The sequence below is a fragment of the Salvia hispanica genome, chromosome 4 (assembly GCF_029641045.1).
Source record: "Salvia hispanica isolate PSC_SH4W2 chromosome 4, Shi_PSC_v1, whole genome shotgun sequence".
Classification (NCBI taxonomy): domain Eukaryota; kingdom Viridiplantae; phylum Streptophyta; class Magnoliopsida; order Lamiales; family Lamiaceae; genus Salvia; species Salvia hispanica.
In genome coordinates this window covers 42,917,300-42,930,100 of record NC_142695.1, presented here as the reverse complement: position 1 = coordinate 42,930,100, position 12,801 = coordinate 42,917,300, and the positions used below count along the sequence as shown (strand labels likewise).

Below are 12,801 nucleotides of genomic sequence, written 5' to 3'. Positions count from 1 at the left end.
TTCGAGCCATTTCGGCCACTTTTAGTTCGCGGCTACTGTTTTTCGGCACGTTTAAGGTTGTGGGACCCGCTCGTCACGGGCTCGTGGGGATTGCCGTACCTTTTTGTCCTCGCGCCCGCCAACCGCTAGTCGAGTTTCGGGCCGCAGCAAGACCAACTGAACGGAAATAGAAAAAAAAAATGAACGCACTCGCAAAAAGGGGTGCAACACGAGGACTTCCCAGGGGGTCACCCATCCTAGTACTACTCTCGCCCAAGCACGCTTAACTTCGGAGTTCTGATGGGATCCGGTGCATTAGTGCTGGTATGATCGCACCCGTCAATAGCCCCGCACTTTATTCTTTCATAGCGTACGCTCCCGTGCGCAGGTTCTGGTCCCCCACCCTTCAGACGGGCATAACTTTTGATCCGGAAGGAGTTACGGGACCCACAGCATATCACCGCGAAGCTCTCGCCGAGCCCCACGTGCTGAGCTACGGGTACAGCCCGTGGCTACTCCGGGAAGCAAAAAGAGGCCGTTTCGAGCCATTTCGGCCACTTTTAGTTCGCGGCTACTGTTTTTCGGCACGTTTAAGGTTGTGGGACCCGCTCGTCACGGGCTCGTGGGGATTGCCGTACCTTTTTGTCCTCGCGCCCGCCAACCGCTAGTCGAGTTTCGGGCCGCAGCAAGACCAACTGAACGGAAATAGAAAAAAAAAATGAACGCACTCGCAAAAAGGGGTGCAACACGAGGACTTCCCAGGGGGTCACCCATCCTAGTACTACTCTCGCCCAAGCACGCTTAACTTCGGAGTTCTGATGGGATCCGGTGCATTAGTGCTGGTATGATCGCACCCGTCAATAGCCCCGCACTTTATTCTTTCATAGCGTACGCTCCCGTGCGCAGGTTCTGGTCCCCCACCCTTCAGACGGGCATAACTTTTGATCCGGAAGGAGTTACGGGACCCACAGCATATCACCGCGAAGCTCTCGCCGAGCCCCACGTGCTGAGCTACGGGTACAGCCCGTGGCTACTCCGGGAAGCAAAAAGAGGCCGTTTCGAGCCATTTCGGCCACTTTTAGTTCGCGGCTACTGTTTTTCGGCACGTTTAAGGTTGTGGGACCCGCTCGTCACGGGCTCGTGGGGATTGCCGTACCTTTTTGTCCTCGCGCCCGCCAACCGCTAGTCGAGTTTCGGGCCGCAGCAAGACCAACTGAACGGAAATAGAAAAAAAAAATGAACGCACTCGCAAAAAGGGGTGCAACACGAGGACTTCCCAGGGGGTCACCCATCCTAGTACTACTCTCGCCCAAGCACGCTTAACTTCGGAGTTCTGATGGGATCCGGTGCATTAGTGCTGGTATGATCGCACCCGTCAATAGCCCCGCACTTTATTCTTTCATAGCGTACGCTCCCGTGCGCAGGTTCTGGTCCCCCACCCTTCAGACGGGCATAACTTTTGATCCGGAAGGAGTTACGGGACCCACAGCATATCACCGCGAAGCTCTCGCCGAGCCCCACGTGCTGAGCTACGGGTACAGCCCGTGGCTACTCCGGGAAGCAAAAAGAGGCCGTTTCGAGCCATTTCGGCCACTTTTAGTTCGCGGCTACTGTTTTTCGGCACGTTTAAGGTTGTGGGACCCGCTCGTCACGGGCTCGTGGGGATTGCCGTACCTTTTTGTCCTCGCGCCCGCCAACCGCTAGTCGAGTTTCGGGCCGCAGCAAGACCAACTGAACGGAAATAGAAAAAAAAAATGAACGCACTCGCAAAAAGGGGTGCAACACGAGGACTTCCCAGGGGGTCACCCATCCTAGTACTACTCTCGCCCAAGCACGCTTAACTTCGGAGTTCTGATGGGATCCGGTGCATTAGTGCTGGTATGATCGCACCCGTCAATAGCCCCGCACTTTATTCTTTCATAGCGTACGCTCCCGTGCGCAGGTTCTGGTCCCCCACCCTTCAGACGGGCATAACTTTTGATCCGGAAGGAGTTACGGGACCCACAGCATATCACCGCGAAGCTCTCGCCGAGCCCCACGTGCTGAGCTACGGGTACAGCCCGTGGCTACTCCGGGAAGCAAAAAGAGGCCGTTTCGAGCCATTTCGGCCACTTTTAGTTCGCGGCTACTGTTTTTCGGCACGTTTAAGGTTGTGGGACCCGCTCGTCACGGGCTCGTGGGGATTGCCGTACCTTTTTGTCCTCGCGCCCGCCAACCGCTAGTCGAGTTTCGGGCCGCAGCAAGACCAACTGAACGGAAATAGAAAAAAAAAATGAACGCACTCGCAAAAAGGGGTGCAACACGAGGACTTCCCAGGGGGTCACCCATCCTAGTACTACTCTCGCCCAAGCACGCTTAACTTCGGAGTTCTGATGGGATCCGGTGCATTAGTGCTGGTATGATCGCACCCGTCAATAGCCCCGCACTTTATTCTTTCATAGCGTACGCTCCCGTGCGCAGGTTCTGGTCCCCCACCCTTCAGACGGGCATAACTTTTGATCCGGAAGGAGTTACGGGACCCACAGCATATCACCGCGAAGCTCTCGCCGAGCCCCACGTGCTGAGCTACGGGTACAGCCCGTGGCTACTCCGGGAAGCGCAAAAAGAGGCCGTTTCGAGCCATTTCGGCCACTTTTAGTTCGCGGCTACTGTTTTTCGGCACGTTTAAGGTTGTGGGACCCGCTCGTCACGGGCTCGTGGGGATTGCCGTACCTTTTTGTCCTCGCGCCCGCCAACCGCTAGTCGAGTTTCGGGCCGCAGCAAGACCAACTGAACGGAAATAGAAAAAAAAAATGAACGCACTCGCAAAAAGGGGTGCAACACGAGGACTTCCCAGGGGGTCACCCATCCTAGTACTACTCTCGCCCAAGCACGCTTAACTTCGGAGTTCTGATGGGATCCGGTGCATTAGTGCTGGTATGATCGCACCCGTCAATAGCCCCGCACTTTATTCTTTCATAGCGTACGCTCCCGTGCGCAGGTTCTGGTCCCCCACCCTTCAGACGGGCATAACTTTTGATCCGGAAGGAGTTACGGGACCCACAGCATATCACCGCGAAGCTCTCGCCGAGCCCCACGTGCTGAGCTACGGGTACAGCCCGTGGCTACTCCGGGAAGCAAAAAGAGGCCGTTTCGAGCCATTTCGGCCACTTTTAGTTCGCGGCTACTGTTTTTCGGCACGTTTAAGGTTGTGGGACCCGCTCGTCACGGGCTCGTGGGGATTGCCGTACCTTTTTGTCCTCGCGCCCGCCAACCGCTAGTCGAGTTTCGGGCCGCAGCAAGACCAACTGAACGGAAATAGAAAAAAAAAATGAACGCACTCGCAAAAAGGGGTGCAACACGAGGACTTCCCAGGGGGTCACCCATCCTAGTACTACTCTCGCCCAAGCACGCTTAACTTCGGAGTTCTGATGGGATCCGGTGCATTAGTGCTGGTATGATCGCACCCGTCAATAGCCCCGCACTTTATTCTTTCATAGCGTACGCTCCCGTGCGCAGGTTCTGGTCCCCCACCCTTCAGACGGGCATAACTTTTGATCCGGAAGGAGTTACGGGACCCACAGCATATCACCGCGAAGCTCTCGCCGAGCCCCACGTGCTGAGCTACGGGTACAGCCCGTGGCTACTCCGGGAAGCAAAAAGAGGCCGTTTCGAGCCATTTCGGCCACTTTTAGTTCGCGGCTACTGTTTTTCGGCACGTTTAAGGTTGTGGGACCCGCTCGTCACGGGCTCGTGGGGATTGCCGTACCTTTTTGTCCTCGCGCCCGCCAACCGCTAGTCGAGTTTCGGGCCGCAGCAAGACCAACTGAACGGAAATAGAAAAAAAAAATGAACGCACTCGCAAAAAGGGGTGCAACACGAGGACTTCCCAGGGGGTCACCCATCCTAGTACTACTCTCGCCCAAGCACGCTTAACTTCGGAGTTCTGATGGGATCCGGTGCATTAGTGCTGGTATGATCGCACCCGTCAATAGCCCCGCACTTTATTCTTTCATAGCGTACGCTCCCGTGCGCAGGTTCTGGTCCCCCACCCTTCAGACGGGCATAACTTTTGATCCGGAAGGAGTTACGGGACCCACAGCATATCACCGCGAAGCTCTCGCCGAGCCCCACGTGCTGAGCTACGGGTACAGCCCGTGGCTACTCCGGGAAGCAAAAAGAGGCCGTTTCGAGCCATTTCGGCCACTTTTAGTTCGCGGCTACTGTTTTTCGGCACGTTTAAGGTTGTGGGACCCGCTCGTCACGGGCTCGTGGGGATTGCCGTACCTTTTTGTCCTCGCGCCCGCCAACCGCTAGTCGAGTTTCGGGCCGCAGCAAGACCAACTGAACGGAAATAGAAAAAAAAAATGAACGCACTCGCAAAAAGGGGTGCAACACGAGGACTTCCCAGGGGGTCACCCATCCTAGTACTACTCTCGCCCAAGCACGCTTAACTTCGGAGTTCTGATGGGATCCGGTGCATTAGTGCTGGTATGATCGCACCCGTCAATAGCCCCGCACTTTATTCTTTCATAGCGTACGCTCCCGTGCGCAGGTTCTGGTCCCCCACCCTTCAGACGGGCATAACTTTTGATCCGGAAGGAGTTACGGGACCCACAGCATATCACCGCGAAGCTCTCGCCGAGCCCCACGTGCTGAGCTACGGGTACAGCCCGTGGCTACTCCGGGAAGCAAAAAGAGGCCGTTTCGAGCCATTTCGGCCACTTTTAGTTCGCGGCTACTGTTTTTCGGCACGTTTAAGGTTGTGGGACCCGCTCGTCACGGGCTCGTGGGGATTGCCGTACCTTTTTGTCCTCGCGCCCGCCAACCGCTAGTCGAGTTTCGGGCCGCAGCAAGACCAACTGAACGGAAATAGAAAAAAAAAATGAACGCACTCGCAAAAAGGGGTGCAACACGAGGACTTCCCAGGGGGTCACCCATCCTAGTACTACTCTCGCCCAAGCACGCTTAACTTCGGAGTTCTGATGGGATCCGGTGCATTAGTGCTGGTATGATCGCACCCGTCAATAGCCCCGCACTTTATTCTTTCATAGCGTACGCTCCCGTGCGCAGGTTCTGGTCCCCCACCCTTCAGACGGGCATAACTTTTGATCCGGAAGGAGTTACGGGACCCACAGCATATCACCGCGAAGCTCTCGCCGAGCCCCACGTGCTGAGCTACGGGTACAGCCCGTGGCTACTCCGGGAAGCAAAAAGAGGCCGTTTCGAGCCATTTCGGCCACTTTTAGTTCGCGGCTACTGTTTTTCGGCACGTTTAAGGTTGTGGGACCCGCTCGTCACGGGCTCGTGGGGATTGCCGTACCTTTTTGTCCTCGCGCCCGCCAACCGCTAGTCGAGTTTCGGGCCGCAGCAAGACCAACTGAACGGAAATAGAAAAAAAAAATGAACGCACTCGCAAAAAGGGGTGCAACACGAGGACTTCCCAGGGGGTCACCCATCCTAGTACTACTCTCGCCCAAGCACGCTTAACTTCGGAGTTCTGATGGGATCCGGTGCATTAGTGCTGGTATGATCGCACCCGTCAATAGCCCCGCACTTTATTCTTTCATAGCGTACGCTCCCGTGCGCAGGTTCTGGTCCCCCACCCTTCAGACGGGCATAACTTTTGATCCGGAAGGAGTTACGGGACCCACAGCATATCACCGCGAAGCTCTCGCCGAGCCCCACGTGCTGAGCTACGGGTACAGCCCGTGGCTACTCCGGGAAGCAAAAAGAGGCCGTTTCGAGCCATTTCGGCCACTTTTAGTTCGCGGCTACTGTTTTTCGGCACGTTTAAGGTTGTGGGACCCGCTCGTCACGGGCTCGTGGGGATTGCCGTACCTTTTTGTCCTCGCGCCCGCCAACCGCTAGTCGAGTTTCGGGCCGCAGCAAGACCAACTGAACGGAAATAGAAAAAAAAAATGAACGCACTCGCAAAAAGGGGTGCAACACGAGGACTTCCCAGGGGGTCACCCATCCTAGTACTACTCTCGCCCAAGCACGCTTAACTTCGGAGTTCTGATGGGATCCGGTGCATTAGTGCTGGTATGATCGCACCCGTCAATAGCCCCGCACTTTATTCTTTCATAGCGTACGCTCCCGTGCGCAGGTTCTGGTCCCCCACCCTTCAGACGGGCATAACTTTTGATCCGGAAGGAGTTACGGGACCCACAGCATATCACCGCGAAGCTCTCGCCGAGCCCCACGTGCTGAGCTACGGGTACAGCCCGTGGCTACTCCGGGAAGCAAAAAGAGGCCGTTTCGAGCCATTTCGGCCACTTTTAGTTCGCGGCTACTGTTTTTCGGCACGTTTAAGGTTGTGGGACCCGCTCGTCACGGGCTCGTGGGGATTGCCGTACCTTTTTGTCCTCGCGCCCGCCAACCGCTAGTCGAGTTTCGGGCCGCAGCAAGACCAACTGAACGGAAATAGAAAAAAAAAATGAACGCACTCGCAAAAAGGGGTGCAACACGAGGACTTCCCAGGGGGTCACCCATCCTAGTACTACTCTCGCCCAAGCACGCTTAACTTCGGAGTTCTGATGGGATCCGGTGCATTAGTGCTGGTATGATCGCACCCGTCAATAGCCCCGCACTTTATTCTTTCATAGCGTACGCTCCCGTGCGCAGGTTCTGGTCCCCCACCCTTCAGACGGGCATAACTTTTGATCCGGAAGGAGTTACGGGACCCACAGCATATCACCGCGAAGCTCTCGCCGAGCCCCACGTGCTGAGCTACGGGTACAGCCCGTGGCTACTCCGGGAAGCAAAAAGAGGCCGTTTCGAGCCATTTCGGCCACTTTTAGTTCGCGGCTACTGTTTTTCGGCACGTTTAAGGTTGTGGGACCCGCTCGTCACGGGCTCGTGGGGATTGCCGTACCTTTTTGTCCTCGCGCCCGCCAACCGCTAGTCGAGTTTCGGGCCGCAGCAAGACCAACTGAACGGAAATAGAAAAAAAAAATGAACGCACTCGCAAAAAGGGGTGCAACACGAGGACTTCCCAGGGGGTCACCCATCCTAGTACTACTCTCGCCCAAGCACGCTTAACTTCGGAGTTCTGATGGGATCCGGTGCATTAGTGCTGGTATGATCGCACCCGTCAATAGCCCCGCACTTTATTCTTTCATAGCGTACGCTCCCGTGCGCAGGTTCTGGTCCCCCACCCTTCAGACGGGCATAACTTTTGATCCGGAAGGAGTTACGGGACCCACAGCATATCACCGCGAAGCTCTCGCCGAGCCCCACGTGCTGAGCTACGGGTACAGCCCGTGGCTACTCCGGGAAGCAAAAAGAGGCCGTTTCGAGCCATTTCGGCCACTTTTAGTTCGCGGCTACTGTTTTTCGGCACGTTTAAGGTTGTGGGACCCGCTCGTCACGGGCTCGTGGGGATTGCCGTACCTTTTTGTCCTCGCGCCCGCCAACCGCTAGTCGAGTTTCGGGCCGCAGCAAGACCAACTGAACGGAAATAGAAAAAAAAAATGAACGCACTCGCAAAAAGGGGTGCAACACGAGGACTTCCCAGGGGGTCACCCATCCTAGTACTACTCTCGCCCAAGCACGCTTAACTTCGGAGTTCTGATGGGATCCGGTGCATTAGTGCTGGTATGATCGCACCCGTCAATAGCCCCGCACTTTATTCTTTCATAGCGTACGCTCCCGTGCGCAGGTTCTGGTCCCCCACCCTTCAGACGGGCATAACTTTTGATCCGGAAGGAGTTACGGGACCCACAGCATATCACCGCGAAGCTCTCGCCGAGCCCCACGTGCTGAGCTACGGGTACAGCCCGTGGCTACTCCGGGAAGCAAAAAGAGGCCGTTTCGAGCCATTTCGGCCACTTTTAGTTCGCGGCTACTGTTTTTCGGCACGTTTAAGGTTGTGGGACCCGCTCGTCACGGGCTCGTGGGGATTGCCGTACCTTTTTGTCCTCGCGCCCGCCAACCGCTAGTCGAGTTTCGGGCCGCAGCAAGACCAACTGAACGGAAATAGAAAAAAAAAATGAACGCACTCGCAAAAAGGGGTGCAACACGAGGACTTCCCAGGGGGTCACCCATCCTAGTACTACTCTCGCCCAAGCACGCTTAACTTCGGAGTTCTGATGGGATCCGGTGCATTAGTGCTGGTATGATCGCACCCGTCAATAGCCCCGCACTTTATTCTTTCATAGCGTACGCTCCCGTGCGCAGGTTCTGGTCCCCCACCCTTCAGACGGGCATAACTTTTGATCCGGAAGGAGTTACGGGACCCACAGCATATCACCGCGAAGCTCTCGCCGAGCCCCACGTGCTGAGCTACGGGTACAGCCCGTGGCTACTCCGGGAAGCAAAAAGAGGCCGTTTCGAGCCATTTCGGCCACTTTTAGTTCGCGGCTACTGTTTTTCGGCACGTTTAAGGTTGTGGGACCCGCTCGTCACGGGCTCGTGGGGATTGCCGTACCTTTTTGTCCTCGCGCCCGCCAACCGCTAGTCGAGTTTCGGGCCGCAGCAAGACCAACTGAACGGAAATAGAAAAAAAAAATGAACGCACTCGCAAAAAGGGGTGCAACACGAGGACTTCCCAGGGGGTCACCCATCCTAGTACTACTCTCGCCCAAGCACGCTTAACTTCGGAGTTCTGATGGGATCCGGTGCATTAGTGCTGGTATGATCGCACCCGTCAATAGCCCCGCACTTTATTCTTTCATAGCGTACGCTCCCGTGCGCAGGTTCTGGTCCCCCACCCTTCAGACGGGCATAACTTTTGATCCGGAAGGAGTTACGGGACCCACAGCATATCACCGCGAAGCTCTCGCCGAGCCCCACGTGCTGAGCTACGGGTACAGCCCGTGGCTACTCCGGGAAGCAAAAAGAGGCCGTTTCGAGCCATTTCGGCCACTTTTAGTTCGCGGCTACTGTTTTTCGGCACGTTTAAGGTTGTGGGACCCGCTCGTCACGGGCTCGTGGGGATTGCCGTACCTTTTTGTCCTCGCGCCCGCCAACCGCTAGTCGAGTTTCGGGCCGCAGCAAGACCAACTGAACGGAAATAGAAAAAAAAAATGAACGCACTCGCAAAAAGGGGTGCAACACGAGGACTTCCCAGGGGGTCACCCATCCTAGTACTACTCTCGCCCAAGCACGCTTAACTTCGGAGTTCTGATGGGATCCGGTGCATTAGTGCTGGTATGATCGCACCCGTCAATAGCCCCGCACTTTATTCTTTCATAGCGTACGCTCCCGTGCGCAGGTTCTGGTCCCCCACCCTTCAGACGGGCATAACTTTTGATCCGGAAGGAGTTACGGGACCCACAGCATATCACCGCGAAGCTCTCGCCGAGCCCCACGTGCTGAGCTACGGGTACAGCCCGTGGCTACTCCGGGAAGCAAAAAGAGGCCGTTTCGAGCCATTTCGGCCACTTTTAGTTCGCGGCTACTGTTTTTCGGCACGTTTAAGGTTGTGGGACCCGCTCGTCACGGGCTCGTGGGGATTGCCGTACCTTTTTGTCCTCGCGCCCGCCAACCGCTAGTCGAGTTTCGGGCCGCAGCAAGACCAACTGAACGGAAATAGAAAAAAAAAATGAACGCACTCGCAAAAAGGGGTGCAACACGAGGACTTCCCAGGGGGTCACCCATCCTAGTACTACTCTCGCCCAAGCACGCTTAACTTCGGAGTTCTGATGGGATCCGGTGCATTAGTGCTGGTATGATCGCACCCGTCAATAGCCCCGCACTTTATTCTTTCATAGCGTACGCTCCCGTGCGCAGGTTCTGGTCCCCCACCCTTCAGACGGGCATAACTTTTGATCCGGAAGGAGTTACGGGACCCACAGCATATCACCGCGAAGCTCTCGCCGAGCCCCACGTGCTGAGCTACGGGTACAGCCCGTGGCTACTCCGGGAAGCAAAAAGAGGCCGTTTCGAGCCATTTCGGCCACTTTTAGTTCGCGGCTACTGTTTTTCGGCACGTTTAAGGTTGTGGGACCCGCTCGTCACGGGCTCGTGGGGATTGCCGTACCTTTTTGTCCTCGCGCCCGCCAACCGCTAGTCGAGTTTCGGGCCGCAGCAAGACCAACTGAACGGAAATAGAAAAAAAAAATGAACGCACTCGCAAAAAGGGGTGCAACACGAGGACTTCCCAGGGGGTCACCCATCCTAGTACTACTCTCGCCCAAGCACGCTTAACTTCGGAGTTCTGATGGGATCCGGTGCATTAGTGCTGGTATGATCACACCCGTCAATAGCCCCGCACTTTATTCTTTCATAGCGTACGCTCCCGTGCGCAGGTTCTGGTCCCCCACCCTTCAGACGGGCATAACTTTTGATCCGGAAGGAGTTACGGGACCCACAGCATATCACCGCGAAGCTCTCGCCGAGCCCCACGTGCTGAGCTACGGGTACAGCCCGTGGCTACTCCGGGAAGCAAAAAGAGGCCGTTTCGAGCCATTTCGGCCACTTTTAGTTCGCGGCTACTGTTTTTCGGCACGTTTAAGGTTGTGGGACCCGCTCGTCACGGGCTCGTGGGGATTGCCGTACCTTTTTGTCCTCGCGCCCGCCAACCGCTAGTCGAGTTTCGGGCCGCAGCAAGACCAACTGAACGGAAATAGAAAAAAAAAATGAACGCACTCGCAAAAAGGGGTGCAACACGAGGACTTCCCAGGGGGTCACCCATCCTAGTACTACTCTCGCCCAAGCACGCTTAACTTCGGAGTTCTGATGGGATCCGGTGCATTAGTGCTGGTATGATCGCACCCGTCAATAGCCCCGCACTTTATTCTTTCATAGCGTACGCTCCCGTGCGCAGGTTCTGGTCCCCCACCCTTCAGACGGGCATAACTTTTGATCCGGAAGGAGTTACGGGACCCACAGCATATCACCGCGAAGCTCTCGCCGAGCCCCACGTGCTGAGCTACGGGTACAGCCCGTGGCTACTCCGGGAAGCAAAAAGAGGCCGTTTCGAGCCATTTCGGCCACTTTTAGTTCGCGGCTACTGTTTTTCGGCACGTTTAAGGTTGTGGGACCCGCTCGTCACGGGCTCGTGGGGATTGCCGTACCTTTTTGTCCTCGCGCCCGCCAACCGCTAGTCGAGTTTCGGGCCGCAGCAAGACCAACTGAACGGAAATAGAAAAAAAAAATGAACGCACTCGCAAAAAGGGGTGCAACACGAGGACTTCCCAGGGGGTCACCCATCCTAGTACTACTCTCGCCCAAGCACGCTTAACTTCGGAGTTCTGATGGGATCCGGTGCATTAGTGCTGGTATGATCGCACCCGTCAATAGCCCCGCACTTTATTCTTTCATAGCGTACGCTCCCGTGCGCAGGTTCTGGTCCCCCACCCTTCAGACGGGCATAACTTTTGATCCGGAAGGAGTTACGGGACCCACAGCATATCACCGCGAAGCTCTCGCCGAGCCCCACGTGCTGAGCTACGGGTACAGCCCGTGGCTACTCCGGGAAGCAAAAAGAGGCCGTTTCGAGCCATTTCGGCCACTTTTAGTTCGCGGCTACTGTTTTTCGGCACGTTTAAGGTTGTGGGACCCGCTCGTCACGGGCTCGTGGGGATTGCCGTACCTTTTTGTCCTCGCGCCCGCCAACCGCTAGTCGAGTTTCGGGCCGCAGCAAGACCAACTGAACGGAAATAAAAAAAAAAAAATGAACGCACTCGCAAAAAGGGGTGCAACACGAGGACTTCCCAGGGGGTCACCCATCCTAGTACTACTCTCGCCCAAGCACGCTTAACTTCGGAGTTCTGATGGGATCCGGTGCATTAGTGCTGGTATGATCGCACCCGTCAATAGCCCCGCACTTTATTCTTTCATAGCGTACGCTCCCGTGCGCAGGTTCTGGTCCCCCACCCTTCAGACGGGCATAACTTTTGATCCGGAAGGAGTTACGGGACCCACAGCATATCACCGCGAAGCTCTCGCCGAGCCCCACGTGCTGAGCTACGGGTACAGCCCGTGGCTACTCCGGGAAGCAAAAAGAGGCCGTTTCGAGCCATTTCGGCCACTTTTAGTTCGCGGCTACTGTTTTTCGGCACGTTTAAGGTTGTGGGACCCGCTCGTCACGGGCTCGTGGGGATTGCCGTACCTTTTTGTCCTCGCGCCCGCCAACCGCTAGTCGAGTTTCGGGCCGCAGCAAGACCAACTGAACGGAAATAAAAAAAAAAAAATGAACGCACTCGCAAAAAGGGGTGCAACACGAGGACTTCCCAGGGGGTCACCCATCCTAGTACTACTCTCGCCCAAGCACGCTTAACTTCGGAGTTCTGATGGGATCCGGTGCATTAGTGCTGGTATGATCGCACCCGTCAATAGCCCCGCACTTTATTCTTTCATAGCGTACGCTCCCGTGCGCAGGTTCTGGTCCCCCACCCTTCAGACGGGCATAACTTTTGATCCGGAAGGAGTTACGGGACCCACAGCATATCACCGCGAAGCTCTCGCCGAGCCCCACGTGCTGAGCTACGGGTACAGCCCGTGGCTACTCCGGGAAGCAAAAAGAGGCCGTTTCGAGCCATTTCGGCCACTTTTAGTTCGCGGCTACTGTTTTTCGGCACGTTTAAGGTTGTGGGACCCGCTCGTCACGGGCTCGTGGGGATTGCCGTACCTTTTTGTCCTCGCGCCCGCCAACCGCTAGTCGAGTTTCGGGCCGCAGCAAGACCAACTGAACGGAAATAGAAAAAAAAAATGAACGCACTCGCAAAAAGGGGTGCAACACGAGGACTTCCCAGGGGGTCACCCATCCTAGTACTACTCTCGCCCAAGCACGCTTAACTTCGGAGTTCTGATGGGATCCGGTGCATTAGTGCTGGTATGATCACACCCGTCAATAGCCCCGCACTTTATTCTTTCATAGCGTACGCTCCCGTGCGC

General features: G+C 56.1%; 25 non-coding genes across 25 annotated transcripts; all 25 read right to left on the bottom strand.

Moving 5' to 3' along the window:
• Positions 1-198: 198 nt before the first annotated feature.
• Positions 199-317, bottom strand: LOC148928878 (5S ribosomal RNA). Its single transcript, XR_016129663.1, has one exon. It is a non-coding gene; the product is annotated as a 5S ribosomal RNA (ribosomal RNA).
• A 399-nt stretch (positions 318-716) lies between these two features.
• On the bottom strand, positions 717-835 carry LOC148928877 (5S ribosomal RNA). Its single transcript, XR_016129659.1, has one exon. It is a non-coding gene; the product is annotated as a 5S ribosomal RNA (ribosomal RNA).
• A 399-nt stretch (positions 836-1,234) lies between these two features.
• LOC148928876 (5S ribosomal RNA) lies at positions 1,235-1,353 on the bottom strand. The gene has a single exon (XR_016129648.1). It is a non-coding gene; the product is annotated as a 5S ribosomal RNA (ribosomal RNA).
• A 399-nt stretch (positions 1,354-1,752) lies between these two features.
• Positions 1,753-1,871, bottom strand: LOC148928875 (5S ribosomal RNA). The gene has a single exon (XR_016129638.1). It is a non-coding gene; the product is annotated as a 5S ribosomal RNA (ribosomal RNA).
• Positions 1,872-2,270: 399 nt separating this feature from the next.
• LOC148928874 (5S ribosomal RNA) lies at positions 2,271-2,389 on the bottom strand. The gene has a single exon (XR_016129624.1). It is a non-coding gene; the product is annotated as a 5S ribosomal RNA (ribosomal RNA).
• Positions 2,390-2,790: 401 nt separating this feature from the next.
• LOC148928873 (5S ribosomal RNA) lies at positions 2,791-2,909 on the bottom strand. Its single transcript, XR_016129611.1, has one exon. It is a non-coding gene; the product is annotated as a 5S ribosomal RNA (ribosomal RNA).
• A 399-nt stretch (positions 2,910-3,308) lies between these two features.
• On the bottom strand, positions 3,309-3,427 carry LOC148928872 (5S ribosomal RNA). Its single transcript, XR_016129597.1, has one exon. It is a non-coding gene; the product is annotated as a 5S ribosomal RNA (ribosomal RNA).
• A 399-nt stretch (positions 3,428-3,826) lies between these two features.
• On the bottom strand, positions 3,827-3,945 carry LOC148928871 (5S ribosomal RNA). The gene has a single exon (XR_016129585.1). It is a non-coding gene; the product is annotated as a 5S ribosomal RNA (ribosomal RNA).
• A 399-nt stretch (positions 3,946-4,344) lies between these two features.
• On the bottom strand, positions 4,345-4,463 carry LOC148928870 (5S ribosomal RNA). The gene has a single exon (XR_016129574.1). It is a non-coding gene; the product is annotated as a 5S ribosomal RNA (ribosomal RNA).
• A 399-nt stretch (positions 4,464-4,862) lies between these two features.
• Positions 4,863-4,981, bottom strand: LOC148928869 (5S ribosomal RNA). The gene has a single exon (XR_016129563.1). It is a non-coding gene; the product is annotated as a 5S ribosomal RNA (ribosomal RNA).
• A 399-nt stretch (positions 4,982-5,380) lies between these two features.
• Positions 5,381-5,499, bottom strand: LOC148928868 (5S ribosomal RNA). Its single transcript, XR_016129552.1, has one exon. It is a non-coding gene; the product is annotated as a 5S ribosomal RNA (ribosomal RNA).
• Positions 5,500-5,898: 399 nt separating this feature from the next.
• LOC148928867 (5S ribosomal RNA) lies at positions 5,899-6,017 on the bottom strand. The gene has a single exon (XR_016129540.1). It is a non-coding gene; the product is annotated as a 5S ribosomal RNA (ribosomal RNA).
• A 399-nt stretch (positions 6,018-6,416) lies between these two features.
• On the bottom strand, positions 6,417-6,535 carry LOC148928866 (5S ribosomal RNA). Its single transcript, XR_016129529.1, has one exon. It is a non-coding gene; the product is annotated as a 5S ribosomal RNA (ribosomal RNA).
• A 399-nt stretch (positions 6,536-6,934) lies between these two features.
• On the bottom strand, positions 6,935-7,053 carry LOC148928865 (5S ribosomal RNA). The gene has a single exon (XR_016129518.1). It is a non-coding gene; the product is annotated as a 5S ribosomal RNA (ribosomal RNA).
• Positions 7,054-7,452: 399 nt separating this feature from the next.
• On the bottom strand, positions 7,453-7,571 carry LOC148928864 (5S ribosomal RNA). Its single transcript, XR_016129507.1, has one exon. It is a non-coding gene; the product is annotated as a 5S ribosomal RNA (ribosomal RNA).
• A 399-nt stretch (positions 7,572-7,970) lies between these two features.
• LOC148928863 (5S ribosomal RNA) lies at positions 7,971-8,089 on the bottom strand. The gene has a single exon (XR_016129496.1). It is a non-coding gene; the product is annotated as a 5S ribosomal RNA (ribosomal RNA).
• Positions 8,090-8,488: 399 nt separating this feature from the next.
• Positions 8,489-8,607, bottom strand: LOC148928862 (5S ribosomal RNA). The gene has a single exon (XR_016129485.1). It is a non-coding gene; the product is annotated as a 5S ribosomal RNA (ribosomal RNA).
• A 399-nt stretch (positions 8,608-9,006) lies between these two features.
• Positions 9,007-9,125, bottom strand: LOC148928861 (5S ribosomal RNA). The gene has a single exon (XR_016129474.1). It is a non-coding gene; the product is annotated as a 5S ribosomal RNA (ribosomal RNA).
• A 399-nt stretch (positions 9,126-9,524) lies between these two features.
• Positions 9,525-9,643, bottom strand: LOC148928860 (5S ribosomal RNA). Its single transcript, XR_016129463.1, has one exon. It is a non-coding gene; the product is annotated as a 5S ribosomal RNA (ribosomal RNA).
• A 399-nt stretch (positions 9,644-10,042) lies between these two features.
• LOC148928859 (5S ribosomal RNA) lies at positions 10,043-10,161 on the bottom strand. The gene has a single exon (XR_016130022.1). It is a non-coding gene; the product is annotated as a 5S ribosomal RNA (ribosomal RNA).
• Positions 10,162-10,560: 399 nt separating this feature from the next.
• On the bottom strand, positions 10,561-10,679 carry LOC148928858 (5S ribosomal RNA). The gene has a single exon (XR_016129452.1). It is a non-coding gene; the product is annotated as a 5S ribosomal RNA (ribosomal RNA).
• Positions 10,680-11,078: 399 nt separating this feature from the next.
• On the bottom strand, positions 11,079-11,197 carry LOC148928857 (5S ribosomal RNA). Its single transcript, XR_016129441.1, has one exon. It is a non-coding gene; the product is annotated as a 5S ribosomal RNA (ribosomal RNA).
• A 400-nt stretch (positions 11,198-11,597) lies between these two features.
• Positions 11,598-11,716, bottom strand: LOC148928856 (5S ribosomal RNA). The gene has a single exon (XR_016129431.1). It is a non-coding gene; the product is annotated as a 5S ribosomal RNA (ribosomal RNA).
• Positions 11,717-12,116: 400 nt separating this feature from the next.
• On the bottom strand, positions 12,117-12,235 carry LOC148928855 (5S ribosomal RNA). Its single transcript, XR_016129420.1, has one exon. It is a non-coding gene; the product is annotated as a 5S ribosomal RNA (ribosomal RNA).
• A 399-nt stretch (positions 12,236-12,634) lies between these two features.
• LOC148928854 (5S ribosomal RNA) lies at positions 12,635-12,753 on the bottom strand. The gene has a single exon (XR_016130019.1). It is a non-coding gene; the product is annotated as a 5S ribosomal RNA (ribosomal RNA).
• Positions 12,754-12,801: the final 48 nt, after the last annotated feature.